A 14,952-nucleotide genomic window follows, 5' to 3' on the forward strand; every position below is an offset into this window, starting at 1 on the left:
TGTTATATTAATCATAGTATAAAGGGGCACAAAACTGCCAGCCCTCTTTCATCATTCAAATGAGTCAGCTTCCAGACAAAGAAGCATTTCCAGCTTGAAATTAGACCTTTTTCATCGGTCAAGCCAAACTCGAGAGATGCGGCCTCTGTTCGTGCGGAAAAGACTGAAGACATCCAGTCTGACCGCAACGCCGTGGGACCCCATTTGTCCTCGGAGCAGATGCAGTGCCGGCAGGGCCTCAACACATCATCCTTGACGCGTTTCAAGTTTTTAGGGACATATTGCAAATAGCTTTGTCTGCATCTAGTTTTGTAAAATGTAACCACACTTCACAACGTTTAGCCATTGCCCTGTGTGTTGTATTTGAATAAGTTGCAAGGGTGATGGTGTTGCATGGTATCTCTCTTTCTTTCTCTAATGTACCTTACTCTCATGCCCAGATGCATTCTCAGGTTTTGAAATTTGGCAGCAATTGATTTAACGTGAATTAGTACTCAGTAGTACCGACGTAATTCGCTCGGTGCCCTTAAATGTACCGAGTTCAGTACCCAACCCTACACTCAAACCTGTAAGAATGTAGATGACACAGAAAAGCCCAACGCTGAGTATATGCTGCTTGCAACAGCAACGCAATGTGTGCTCCAGGCAAACTGATGGCAAATTTGCACTCAGAAGCGTTCGAATAAAGCATTCCCGGAAATCACCTGAAGCATGTCATATGTGGCTGCTATTGGTTTCTTAAATCTCAAAGGGCATGGCTCTCCAGACCAAACTATTTCTGCTACAATAGGCAGCAACTCATACAAATGACCCTTGACTTACTATCTTTTATTTAAAAGCTGTGCAATGCTTGATTTTAATTAGATTTAACTGTTTTTCTAGAAATATGTTTCAAATGTATTTGAAATTTGTATTGCTACTTTTGTTTATCTTCTACTTTTTCATGGAAGAATTTTTACCAAGGTATTTTTAGACTAAATTAACCTTATAGTTCATTAGAGATATATATATATATATATATATATATTTCAATACTGAAATGTAGCTAAATATTGATGAACTTTTTTAACACCTTTTTTTTTTTTACTCAGATCACTATTTACGTTTTAATACAGGGATATGGTATAGCTGGTTTCTGCACACACACACGTTACAGTTTTGCCATTTAGACAGACTCAGAGATTGAGATAAATCCATATAAAATATTTTTCTATGTACTTTTGTGACGGGACTTTTATTTTGGTCTGTCGATATGACGTCACAAGGCTGCGCCGCTTTCCTGCGTTTGTTGATATTCGACCGAACAAGGGTTTGTGTTTATACTCTGCTTAAATCGATACAAGCCGTCCAATCAATTGTATCGTATTAACAAGCTATAAAAAACGAATTACTTATTGAATGCAACATTGACATGCTTAATAACGTTATTTTTATGAGTAAAGCGCATCCGCACGCGAGTAACAGAAAAGTTGCGTCTTATTTCGTGAATCAGTTTATTGTAAACACGAATTCTGTCACTGGCAAGTAGTGATAAACTTATTGAGGAATAACTAAGAGAGAAACGTAACTTTTTGAAACTCCCAATCAAGATTAAGTGACTACACTTGTTGGTTAAAACGGTGTAAATGCAACGAGAACACAAACATTTGTAATGACAACTTTTATCTAAACATTTGCTATTGGTTAGTAAAAGTGTAATCGATTAAATATAATCTAAAAGCCATTAAGTAGCAAATATAAATCGTAAATAAGTATTAAGTGTCTGTATGACTCCCTTATCAGTGTGCTGGCTGACTACTGAACTAGGGAGCTGATTGAGACGCACCCAGAAATTTAGCTTGGATTTATTTTTTCTTTCTGTTAATTATTCTCATCTTAAACATGACAATTTGTCCAAATAGAAAAACTCCTGGTGAAGCAGCTGAGATCCACATGACACTATTATAAAGATGGCGTTTATTAAAGAGGAGAGTGAAGAAATGAGATTGAAGAAACATTCACTGTGAACCAAGAAGGTACTGAGACACAAACAGGTTGGTTTTATTCTCAAATAAAGTCCTTATTAAAATATCAAGCCCGAAAGCTCCAACCCATATTCAGTGTGTAAATTGAACAAAGAAAAAAGTCTGTGCATCGACTTGTACCTGAACTTTAAAGGGGACTCAACCCTCTTTTAGTTGTGATAGTGTCAGTCTACGTTACACTACATAATATTAATAATAATAATAGTTATAATACTATTCCCATGACAGTAATAGCCCTATAGTGTAAAACAAATGCACTGAAGAAAAAAAAATGAAACTTTAATAATTAGTAATCAAATTAATAATCGCTTTTACTTTGACAGCAATGGCACAAAACAACATTAAAGACCTTTAATGTCTTTCATGAACTAATTGTTCCGCATGTTTCATTGAGAGCATATGTCGTAGTTTAGATGTATTTTTAAGATGGAAGAATGCGGTTTTACAGATGCTAGAAATGTGGCTTTCTAATGAAAGATTGATATCAAAGAGCACACCCAGGTTCCTAACTGACGACGAAGACTTGACAGAGCAGCCATCAAGTGTTAGACAGTATTCTAGGTTATTATGTGAAGAAGTTTTTGGTCCAACAATTGAAACCTGTTTTTTCCGTTGAAAAGCAACAGTCCTAGTACTGAGCCTTGCGGTACTCCATACTGAACTTGTGATTGGTATTACACCTCTTCATTTACTGCTACAAATTGATCAGATAAGTATGATTTGAACTATGCCAATGCAATTCCACTAATGCCAAAGTAATTTTTAAGTCTATTAAGAAGAATGTTGTGGCCTATAGTATCAAATGCAGCACTAAAATCTAATAGAGAGATATAACCACGATTAGATGATAAAAGCAAATCATTTGTAAATCAGAAAGCAGAAAGGATAACAGTATAGTAAGACAGGAGAGATCACTCAAACCTCCTCAGATTGTATAATTTAGTGGAAAATTAGTAGAAATGCTCATTCTCTCTAAAGAAATGTGTAAACATATGATATTTTATCAGTAATTTTTTAAATGTTTAAGCCTTTGGACTTAAAAGCCTTAATGGGGTTGTTTTGTGCATTCTTGTGATCACAAATAAATGAAAACAGGCGCTAATAAACAGGAAACATTCAAAGCATACTGAATTGTTATCAGTAGATGGCTAATATTTTAAGCCCCGGAGTTGATTTTTAGCATAAGATTTATCATATCATTGCTGCCACCTACATGCTGCATTTCAAGGTCTGTAAGATATACTACTATATTTGAATTCCTTAGTTTATATTCTGCCCTTAATAATGTATTGTTATATTATATTGTTTATATTCTACACAGCATGAAGATAATGTGGGGAAATGAATGGTAAATTAAGAAAAACTTGTATTGTATGAAGTCCTTGGAAATAATAATTTTATTAAAGCTGCTGTCCATAACTTTTTTTTGGTTAAAAATGATCCAAAATCAATTTTTGAGCATGTACATAACCAGCCAGTGTTCAAAACTATCTTCTTACCTTACCTTACCCGATTCACAACGGTAAGCTTGTAATAATGTTTTATAATTCGGGTGGTACTGGTGGGTTTTCGCAGGAAAATTCAAGCATGTCGCCGTTTGCCTTTGCGTTACGTCTGTATACATAAAGAATGAATCCCAGCTAGTAGGCTGTATGGCATGTGAGGCGGATCATTTATAGCCTTTTCTCACAGCAGCTGCAATAATTAAACTTATCATTTTGATGGCGGATTGTATGGTATGACAAATTAACGTTAGAGATTAGACTGTACAGAAATTGAAATCTACGGGTAACGCTAATACACACTAAATACACATAGTCACGCAATGCTGATGTTGTTAACATTAACAATTTGAGAACAAAGTATAACAATAATAATAATTTGCACGGTTTGATGTGATCCGAGTTAAGTGATCGTTAGATTTAATCACCATTAGATTTACTGCTTTTTTCCTCAGTCAGAACAAAAGTGGCAGACATGTTACTGACTTGTTCAGACATTTTCCGGTGAAAATTCTTATGTTGGTCATACTTCCAAGACTACAATCTGTGATTCCGTAGGACAGCAAACATTAGATTCGTCCGCACCGAGGAGCCGTGCCGAGGCACAACCCGCGTAAAGATGATAATTCCGCAAACAACTGCAATTGCAGGTTTCAAACAGAGATGGCGACAAAGAGATAAAACTTACGGACTGCAGTTTTAACTGGTGCAGAAAAGAAAGTCCATTTTCATGAAGTGATGCCTTTAAACCTGAAAACTACCCAGTTCTCCCATGGTCAAGCTGTGTTTGATAAGGGGTTTGATAACATGCAGCATAAAAGTTTGAAAGTTAAGAAAGCAATATTGAAAATATTAACAATATTGACATGAAGTTCTGAGATTACAGGAATCATCTCTTTAAGTTGCCATTTTCAGTACGTTTGATGTGTAGGAAACTTTTTCCTTGTCGAAGCAGAGACCAGGAGACGTTGGGATATCTTTCAAGTAGAAGTTACTCTTTATTGAGAAACGCGCTGTGCGTCGCTGTAGTCATCCAAGTCCAACTAAGGCAGTGTACTTGGTAGTTCATATACATTCAAGGGGGAGGGATACATAGAGTAGAGGTGGAGACAATCTAAACAAAGCATGCAAATGCAGTGCAGGAATCAGCCCATTCCCTACATTTCCCAGCCATGATCTAATCAGCATAACGGTGTCATTCAAATGCATAGGTGCTAATCCACTCAGTCTGACAGTATCGCCCATACCTTTACATTATCATAGAGACAAAGGCACCGCTGTATCTTGAGCTTGTCCTGCCAAATGGTCAGAAAGTGCATGAAGACAAAAGGTTAATGTTACAGACACCTGGGCTGCCTGCCTTGATCTCCTTAAATTGTCATTATCTTTACCTTAAAATGTTAAATACAATATACTTCACCTTAGTATTTCATGTGAGGTTATGTCAGGATGTAGGATCAGCAGATCTTAAACAGATTCTTAAATTTGTAATCCCACAGATGTCTGCTGCTTTGTGTAATTAAACTGGTGTTAACTTGTTTATTATTATTTTTTACCTTAGACCTAATGCCACTGAAAGAGGAGAGTGAAGAACTGAATGAAATGGAAGACAAAAGTTGGTACAAGAAAAAGAAATATAATTTTTGCACAACTAGAAAAAAATCCACAAAGACTAAAAAGACTTCTTCGCGAGGAAAAAGAGCTCAGAAGACCACATCTAACAGCCATTTCAGCTGCGAACAGTGTGGAAAGAGTTTCAGTATAAGACAAAATCTTGAAGTCCACATGAGAGTTCACACTGGAGAGAAGCCTTTCACCTGCCAACAGTGTGGAAAAAGTTTCAGCCAAAAAACGAACCTTAATACCCACATAAGGCTACACACTGGAGAGATCCCTTACTCCTGCCAACAGTGTGGAAAAGGTTTCACTAAAAAACAAAACCTTGTAGTCCACATGCATATCCACAATGTAGAGAACCCTTACACCTGCCAACAGTGTGGAAGCAGTTTCAATCAAAAAGGAAACCTTAAAGTCCACATGAGAATTCACACTGGAGAAAAACCTTACACCTGCCCTCAGTGCGGACAGAGTTTCACACATAAAAACACCCTTACATCCCACATGAGAATTCACACAGGAGAAAAGCCGTTCAAATGTGATCGGTGTGAAAAGAGCTTCACAACAGAACTAAACCTTAGGTATCACATGAATCGTCACACTGGAGCAAAGCCGTTCGTATGCGCTGACTGCGGAAAGAGTTTCACTCGCAAGGTAAGCCTTAATTTCCACATGACGATTCACTCAGGAGAGAACAGTTTTAAATGCGATCAATGCGGAAAGAGTTTCAATCATAAAACCAGCCTCCGCCTTCACACAAAAAGTCTTCACATTGAAGGGACGCCTCACACCTGCGAACTGTGCGGGAAGAACTTCTCACAAAAAGGAAATCTTAAAGCTCACATGAGACTTCACACTGGAGAGAAGCCTTTCACATGTCTTCAGTGTGACCTGAGTTTTACGTATCGGAGAGACCTGAAACGACATTTGGAAACACATTGATGAAAAATTGTAGAGTTCAGAGCGTGACAAGAGGTTGAAAAGGAGCAATTTAAACAATCACCTGCACATCTACTCTGGAGTAAAGTAAACAGCAGAGAAGACTTCACCACAGGTCCACGCTTCACAACTGTTTGGACTCTGTACCCTGGTTTCACAAACAAGTCTCAAGACTAAAATGCATGTTTGAGCTGTTTTAACTGAAAGTATCTTGTACTGACATGTCTTAAAATATGTCTGTGTCATTGTTTTGTCTCAAGATGCACACCTGTACGTTTTTTTTTTTTTCTTTCTTTCTTTCTAGTGAATGTTTATAAAAGCAACTTAAATACCCTAATTGACCTAAGGCCTAATCCTGGCTTAGGCTAAAGGCCTTTTCACACTGCGTCCGAAATGTTCGCACGTTAAAAAATAAATATGACCTCACGTTGTGTCAATCACGCCTCCGAAACTTTCGTCTGTCATAAAAAAATTCGGATCAGGTTCGATTTTCTGCGTTTTTCGCATTGTTTTGACAATTCAGAGCCACTGTATGCGAACGCCAAAATCCCCAATGCCATCTGATAAGTTGATCCATGTCATTTACAGCACAAAGCAGTAGCACTGTATGACAAACAAAGTGCAGAAAGAGACCGAATATAAAGATAAAGTGTGCCAGTATCGCTAGCAAAGCATCAAACTGAGGCACTGACATCCTGAAGTAAACTTTGAAACGCTCGGGATAATCACGCAGCTCCTTGATAAGGTGGAACTCTCCTTCCTCTCTACGCAATCTCAGGATTGGATGTACCTAATATTTCCTCTTTCTTTTTGTCTTTTTAAGAAGAGAGAGGACAACTAAATCATGCTCACTGCTTGAAGACTTCATTTTGTATTATTTTGCGAATTTTTTCGCAACGGATTCATTAATGCGCATCAGACTCTGTGTGCAAGGTCTCTGTGCGTGACGAATTTTTAGGATCACGAATACGAAAAAACACATACAAAAATTTCGGACTCAGTGTGCAAAGGCCTTAAGCCCTGTCTGTGAAACCAGGCCTATAGGTTCAGGACACTGCCCTAAAGATTTTTAAAGAGGTTTGGAAATAAAATAATGCATATCTAAAGTTCTAAAGACACTATTTTAACTGTGTACTTGGGACAGTGCAAATGAGCGAATAGGGATAAGAGTATCCCCAGGTGGACATACTATTGTTTTGAATTTCTGATCTGACGAGGAAAGGGACAACAGCACAACCAAGGTTATAATTTTGCAAGTGGACCCTGCATGCATATTCACTGTTGCCTGACTTACAGTTCTCTGGAATACACAAGGACCCACAAACCACCAGCATTCGGTGAACATGACTGATGGAAAGCGATCGCTTCTCCCACTGCAAACAACAAGAATCCCCAGTGGAAGACGTCCCTCATCACTGGACTAATCACCCAACCACATGCAACGTAAATACAAACTTACTAAACCTCTTTTCAAAAGACCTTGAAAAGGTTGTGGTTTACACAGAGGCTGTTTATCTAGGGTCAGCTTATGACAGATGCAAACATTATACATGCTGTCTGAGTTCATAATAAATGCCTATTTAATATTAATATCATCGTCTTGACACAACTTCCCTACATAAGACTGTTAATTTCCTGTTCATTGCTTCACCCGAATATAACTGATGATTGATTATGGATTATTTTATTTATTAGTAGTTTAGTCATCCTTCTAGTAGTATTAAGTGTGATATTTACTCTTGTATACATTTTAACTTATTTTTATTTCTACTGAGATAATCAAAGGCTCTATAAGTTAACCATAATCTCTATGGCTGTGACCATACACTTAGCTCACAAGATCAGATGGTGCATGATATTGGGTTCACAAGAACAAGACGAGACTGTATTTTAACACTGTTTTAAAGAAATCTTCAATAATGAAATATACGACTGGAAAAGTAGTCTTTTATTCGACTGAAAGTCAAAATGCAAAACAATGCAGGTGCATTTTGAAATGTTTTAACCATTCTAGGGCTGTTAGTGGCGATTATTTTGGTAATCGGATTTTTTTTTTTAGAACAAATAGATGTTCTAAGAAGTGAAGTGAACAATAGCCTTTAAAATGACTTAAAATACATAATAACAATGAGGCAGCAATAACAGCATGATATTAATATTGGCCAAACAACATTTAATTCCATTGTCCACTTAATTTTTAGTATTTCAACCACTTCTTTATGAGAAAAATGCAACAGCCAGGGCTTGAACTTTAATTTTGAAATTCGCGATGAACATTTGCATATTTAGAAACATATTGATGTATTCTCCTATGTTGGTGTAGGTTTATAAATGATTTGCGTTACAAATCTGGTGAAATTGCACACATTGTGTTCCCAGATGAACGTTATAAGCAAACAAAAGTCACAGCATATATGCAGAGATGGCCTCCACTCTTGATCATAATGCAACACTTCGCTATTAAACACAAAGCATGTCAGACTTTACACTGTGGTTCAAATTATTATGACATCAGTAGGATTTTGGTACAATAAACATTCTTATTTTAGTTATTCAAAGAAAGTATTTGTTTTATTTCTCATATCTCAGACCAGTTAGTTAAATAGTTTGTCAGGTCTTCTTGGGTAAATGGAAAACCTACTTAAAGAGGCTGTTCTTTATAGTTCACATGCAAATATGGAGGAAGAAAGATCTTTCTGAAGATGAAAAGCATGAAATGGTGTTATGTTTTGCAAAAGGCATGAAAACAACTAATATGTTGTGAAAAATGAATAGAGATTATCGAATTATTAAAAGATTTGAGTGATTTCAAGCACAGAAGAACCCAATCAGATAAAAGGCTTATTAAAGAAAGTTTCTGTCAAACAAATTAGTTGTATTAAAATAGTAGCAATTTTGTTTGACAGAAACTGATGATTCAAGCAATGGCAAAGTCTGCCTCAGGATAAATGTCTCTGTGTCCAAATCTATTTTATTTACCTGTTTCACAGAAATGCTAAATCATTTGTTACACCTGGTTTTGCAATTGGTGTGGAAGACATGCAGAAGCCTATAAAGTATTATATACAAAAAAAAATGCGTTGTTGCTTCCCTGAAATGTTTTGCCTGTGCGAGAGAGAACGGGCGCATTGGCAAGGGAGAGAAAAAAAACTTATTTATTTATTTTATGTTGCTTTGTACTATTTTCATTTTGCACTGTTTTAATTGTACGCAGTAACACTGCAGTTTTTTAGACAATAAAAGTTGTAAAAATGTTACAAGAATAAGAACATGAGTCTGTATTCCTCATTATCAAATCACACAGGGGATATAAACACTAAACTCTATATGCAAACCTGTAATAAATAAGTAACTTAAAACGACTTCATGTAAATATTGAAAATGTGTAATTTATGGAGGAAAAATTATGAACTTAAAGGGTTAGTTCACCCAAAAATGAAAATTTTGTCATTAATTACTCACCCTCATGCCGTTTTACACCCGTAAGACCTTCGTTGATCTTCGGAACACAAATTAAGATATTTTTGTTTAAATCCGATGGCTCCGTGAGGCCTACATAGGGAGCAATGACATTTCCTCTCTCAAGATCCATAAAGGTACTAAAAACATATTTAAATCAGTTCATGTGAGTACAGTGGTTCAATATTAATATTATAAAGTGACGAGAATATTTTTGGTGCGCCAAAAAAAAACTAAATAACGACTTATTTAGTGATGACCGATTTCAAAACACTGCTTCAGGAAGATTCGGAGCGTAATGAATCAGCGTGTTGAATCATGATTCGGATCGCGTGTCAAACCGCCAAACTGCTGAAATCACGTGACTTTGGCGCTCCGAACTGTGGATTCGACACGCTGATTCATTACACTCCGAAGCTTCCTGAAGCAGTGTTTTGAAATCGGCCATCACTAAATAATTTGGGGTTTTTTTTGTTTTTTTGGCGCACCAAAAATATTTTTGTCGCTTTATAATATTAATATTGAACCACTGTACTCACATGAACTGATTTAAATATGTTTTTAGTACCTTTATGGATCTTGAGAGAGGAAATGTCATTGCTCCCTATGTAGGCCTCACGGAGCCATCGGATTTCAACAAAAATATCTCAATTTGTGTTCTGAAGATTAACAAAGGTCTTACGGGTGTGGAACGGCATGAGCGTGAGTAATAAATGACAGAATTTTCATTTTTGGGTGAACTAACCCTTTAAGTTTTGTTATTGGTTCTTTAAGTTTGCTTTATTTTTGTTATTTTCAGTTTCTATTATAGGTAATATTTAGACAGACAATCACATACAAGAGTTACATACAAACTGTTTAAATGGAAAACCTACTTAAAGAGGCTGTTCTTTATAGTTCACATGCAAATATGGAGGAAGAAAGATCTTTCTGAAGATGAAAAGCATGAAATGGTGTTATGTTTTGCAAAAGGCATGAAAACAACTAATATGTTGTGAAAAATGAATAGAGATTATCGAATTATTAAAAGATTTGAGTGATTTCAAGCACAGAAGAACCCAATCAGATAAAAGGCTTATTAAAGAAAGTTTCTGTCAAACAAATTAGTTGTATTAAAATAGTAGCAATTTTGTTTGACAGAAACTGATGATTCAAGCAATGGCAAAGTCTGCCTCAGGATAAATGTCTCTGTGTCCAAATCTATTTTATTTACCTGTTTCACAGAAATGCTAAATCATTTGTTACACCTGGTTTTGCAATTGGTGTGGAAGACATGCAGAAGCCTATAAAGTATTATATACAAAAAAAAATATTAAATATTTTTATTTTTGTCGCTTTATAATATTAATATTGAACCACTGTACTCACATGAACTGATTTAAATATGTTTTTAGTACCTTTATGGATCTTGAGAGAGGAAATGTCATTGCTCCCTATGTAGGCCTCACGGAGCCATCGGATTTCAACAAAAATATCTCAATTTGTGTTCTGAAGATTAACAAAGGTCTTACGGGTGTGGAACGGCATGAGCGTGAGTAATAAATGACAGAATTTTCATTTTTGGGTGAACTAACCCTTTAAGTTTTGTTATTGGTTCTTTAAGTTTGCTTTATTTTTGTTATTTTCAGTTTCTATTATAGGTAATATTTAGACAGACAATCACATACAAGAGTTACATACAAACTGTTTAATATCAGTTTAATATTTTTTTAAGAACATGACAAGATCTTGTAAAAAACTTTTTTTTATCATTATTTCGACAAGAATGAGAGACAAATAAAACAGTATTGGTTAAATTTAAAGAAAGCAAGCATTTTTATATAGAAATATTTGCAAAAGTAGAATATAACAAACTTTTAGAATAGAAAAATGTTAATAAAGCTAACATTTTAAAATATTTAAGCACAATTGGATAATTTAAAGAAAAAAAGATTAGATATGTAAAAAGCTTTCCTACTCTTCTGCTAAACACTCAAAAGTATGTACTTATTTTACTGACAAAACAAGGCACATAACCTATTGACATGCATAGCCTTTCCAAGTACACTTTTTTTTTTTTTTTTTTTTAAAGCACAGGCTCACAGTCTTAACATTTACTGTGCTTGAATTCTGTCTATATAATAAACGCCTACATTCATTTTCAGTACTGAATTTGGTGTAATTGAATTCATTTAACTACAATGTTTCACTTGAATTTATCCACTAACACAGCCCTCAACAAGCCCAACAACTGAGTGCAGCTGACTCATATTTTTTGAGAGAATGAGCTCTGACATGTTCACTTTCTAACTTTTCAAAGTCTTTGGTTATAGCGGCACTTAGCCGTAAAAGGCAGCAAATATACATATGCACATTTGTACGGAAGCCCTAAACGGCCATGGATTATTTTTTTTCTATCTTGTTTTCTCGTGATCACGGCTTATTTTCTCGTGATCTTTCAGATAACAAAAGTTGTTTTCTTGTGATTACGACTTTATTTTCTCGTGATCTCGAGATATCAAAAGTTGTTTTCTCGTGATCACGACTTAATCTCTGCTCTAAATTACACAAATGTGCCAACAGGTGTCAGTATATTACCAAATATAACTGATGGGGTGCGGTAAATATCCACTTTACTGTATTAGTTCATATTGGCCCAGATTGTACGAGTTTCGGACAGAGAGAGTCTTCGTGATCGCTTTATTTTGTGCAGTATTGTGTGCGTTAAGTAATTAACTTAACTGTTAAATGCTTGAATATGATTATTTTGCTTGAAAGTTTATCTGTTATCGTTATGTTCTGGCTGCTAGATGCATGACTCACCACAGTTTCACGACCCCAATAGTTCGGTCTGATACTAAACTTAATGCTTATTAAAACTAATTTTGATGTCACTGTATAGTATTCTGTTTGCACCTTATTGTGTATCTTTAAGACGCCATTTTAATCATCGCAGTTTCAGTGTTCGTTTCACTCACTCAATGTATATTGATAAGAAATATGATTTATAGCCTATGTCATTTAATTCAGTGATATTGTGTAACCTATTGTATTTTCTACATTTCTTTGTAGGAAACCACACACATACACATAAACACTCTTCCCAAACAGCATTGTTTTTTCCAAGATTGTTTTAGCCTATATCAACTGGAATAAAGTTTTGTTTTTTGGAAATCTGGAGTATTGCACCTCTTTTTAATGGAAGAGCTAGGAGGAGGAAGACAGTTTAACACACATGATATCAGCCTATTCTACATGACGAATAAAATATAATATAATTATATAATTTTATTTCAAGCGAATGAGGAAAATAAAGTGGGTTTAATCCAAGCAGCTTTAAAAGTTTTTAGAATTATAGAATAATCTGGCATATTTCTGAAGGCGCTCCGTCTGCACTTGAGATGTTGAATGCTCTGTTGATTATTAAACGTTAATTACACAAATAAAATGTTTAGCGTACATTTATTGTAATATAAGTTGTGATCATGAGAAAACAACTTTCGTTATCTCGAGATGATGAGAAAACAACTTTCGTTATCTGGACATCACAAAAAAATTATGTCGTGATCTCGAAAACAACTTTGGTTATCTTGAGATCATGAGAAAATTATGTCGTGATCACGAGAAAACAACTTGTTATCTGGAGATCACGAGAAAATTAAGTTGTGATCATGAGAAAACAACTTTCGTTATCTCGAGATGACGAGAAAATTAAGTCGTGATCACGAGAAAACAACTTTTGTTATCTCGAGATCACGAGAAAACAAGATGAAAATAATAATAATCCATGGCCGTTTAGGGCTTCCGTACATTTGTGCTGTTGAGGTAAAAGTATTATTGTGGTTGAGAACTATCTGGGGTTATTCCAGAAAGCAGGTTATGTGACATATTCGGGTATGTTTAAGAGTAAGTAAGCGGATAACCTCAAATTTCGGTTCCAAAAACGGAGGTAGCTTTCAGGGTATGTAAGTAGCCATAGCAACTTACTCTCTGAACATAACGTTTATATATACACTGATCAGGCATAACATTATGACCACTGACAGGTGAAGTGAGTAACACCGATTATCTCTTCATCACGGCACCTGTTAGTGGGTGGGATATATTAGGCAACAAGTGAACATTTTGTCCTCAAATTTGATGTGTTGAAAGCAGGAAAAATGGGCAAGCGTAAGGATTTGATCGAGTTTGACAAGGGCCAAATTGTGATGGCTAGACGACTGGGTCAGAGCATGGTCAAAACTGCAGCTCTAGTGGGGTGTTCCTGGTCTGCAGTGGTCAGTATCTATCAAAAGTGGTCCAAGGAAGGAACAGTGGTGAACCGGCGACAGGGTCACGGCCGACCAAGGCTCACTGATGCGCGTGGGGAGCGAAGGCTGGCCCATGTGGGCCAATCCAACAGATGAGCTACTGTAGCTCAAATTGCTCAAGAAGTTAATGCTGGTTCTGATAGAAAGGTGTCAGAATACACAATGCATCACAGTTTGTTGCGTATGGGGCTGCATGGCCACAGACCAGTCAGGGTGCCCATGCTGACCCCTGTCCATCGCCAACAGTGAGCATCAGAACTGGACCACGGAGCAATGGAAGAAGGTCTGATAAATGTTTTCTTTTACATCACGTGGATGGCCGGGTGCGTGTGCGTCGCTTACCTGGGGAACACATGGCACCAGGATGCACTATGGGAAGAAGGCAAGCCGGCGGAGGCAGTGTGATGCTTTGGGCAATGTTCTGCTGGGAAACCTTGGGTCCTGCCATCCATGTGGATGTTACTTTGACACGTACCACCTACCTAAGCATTGTTGCAGACCATGTACACCCTTTCATGGAAACGGTATTCCCTGGTGGCTGTGGCCTCTTTCAGCAGGATAATGCGCTCTGCCACAAAGCAAAAATGGTTCAGGAATGCATCTGTGGGATGTGCTGAACAAACAAGTCCGATCCATGGAGGCCCCACCTCGCAACTTACAGGACTTAAAGGGTCTGCTGCTAACATCTTGGTGCCAGATACCACAGCACACCTTCAGGGGTCTAGTGGAGTCCATGCCTCGACGGGTCAGGGCTGTTTTGGCTGCAAAATTGGGACCAACACAATATTAGAAAGGTGGTCATAATGTTATGCCTGATCGGTGTATATATAACTGGTCACTGTGATTTTGCCAAATAAGACATGTTCCTGGATTAACATATTTTGTTGATCCTGCAACAACATTCCAGTCTGAAAATTTAGTCTTAACCCTATTCCTACCCCTAAACCTAATCCTACCCATAACTTATCCCTAAAATCAGAGGGAAAAGATAGGTGAATAACATTGATGTAGAAGCACCTAACCCTGGTTGCAAGCCTAAACTTGACATAAAGGGTAAACTTGTCCCTCAAATCTGATTGGTTGTTTGAAATGTTGTTCCAGGATCAACAAAGATGTTGATCC

The 14,952-nt window shown here is 36.6% G+C and overlaps 1 protein-coding gene and 1 pseudogene across 1 annotated transcript in view; both read left to right on the forward strand.

The window, feature by feature from the left end:
- Positions 1 to 14,952, forward strand: part of LOC127510591 (gastrula zinc finger protein XlCGF57.1-like) — an 80,024-nt gene that overhangs the window by 16,157 nt on the left and 48,915 nt on the right. The gene's annotated exons all lie outside the window — the stretch shown is intronic.
- Positions 1,316 to 7,672, forward strand: LOC127510662 (gastrula zinc finger protein XlCGF8.2DB-like; annotated as a pseudogene).

The sequence above is a fragment of the Ctenopharyngodon idella genome, chromosome 4, assembly GCF_019924925.1.
Source record: "Ctenopharyngodon idella isolate HZGC_01 chromosome 4, HZGC01, whole genome shotgun sequence".
NCBI classification, from domain to species: domain Eukaryota; kingdom Metazoa; phylum Chordata; class Actinopteri; order Cypriniformes; family Xenocyprididae; genus Ctenopharyngodon; species Ctenopharyngodon idella.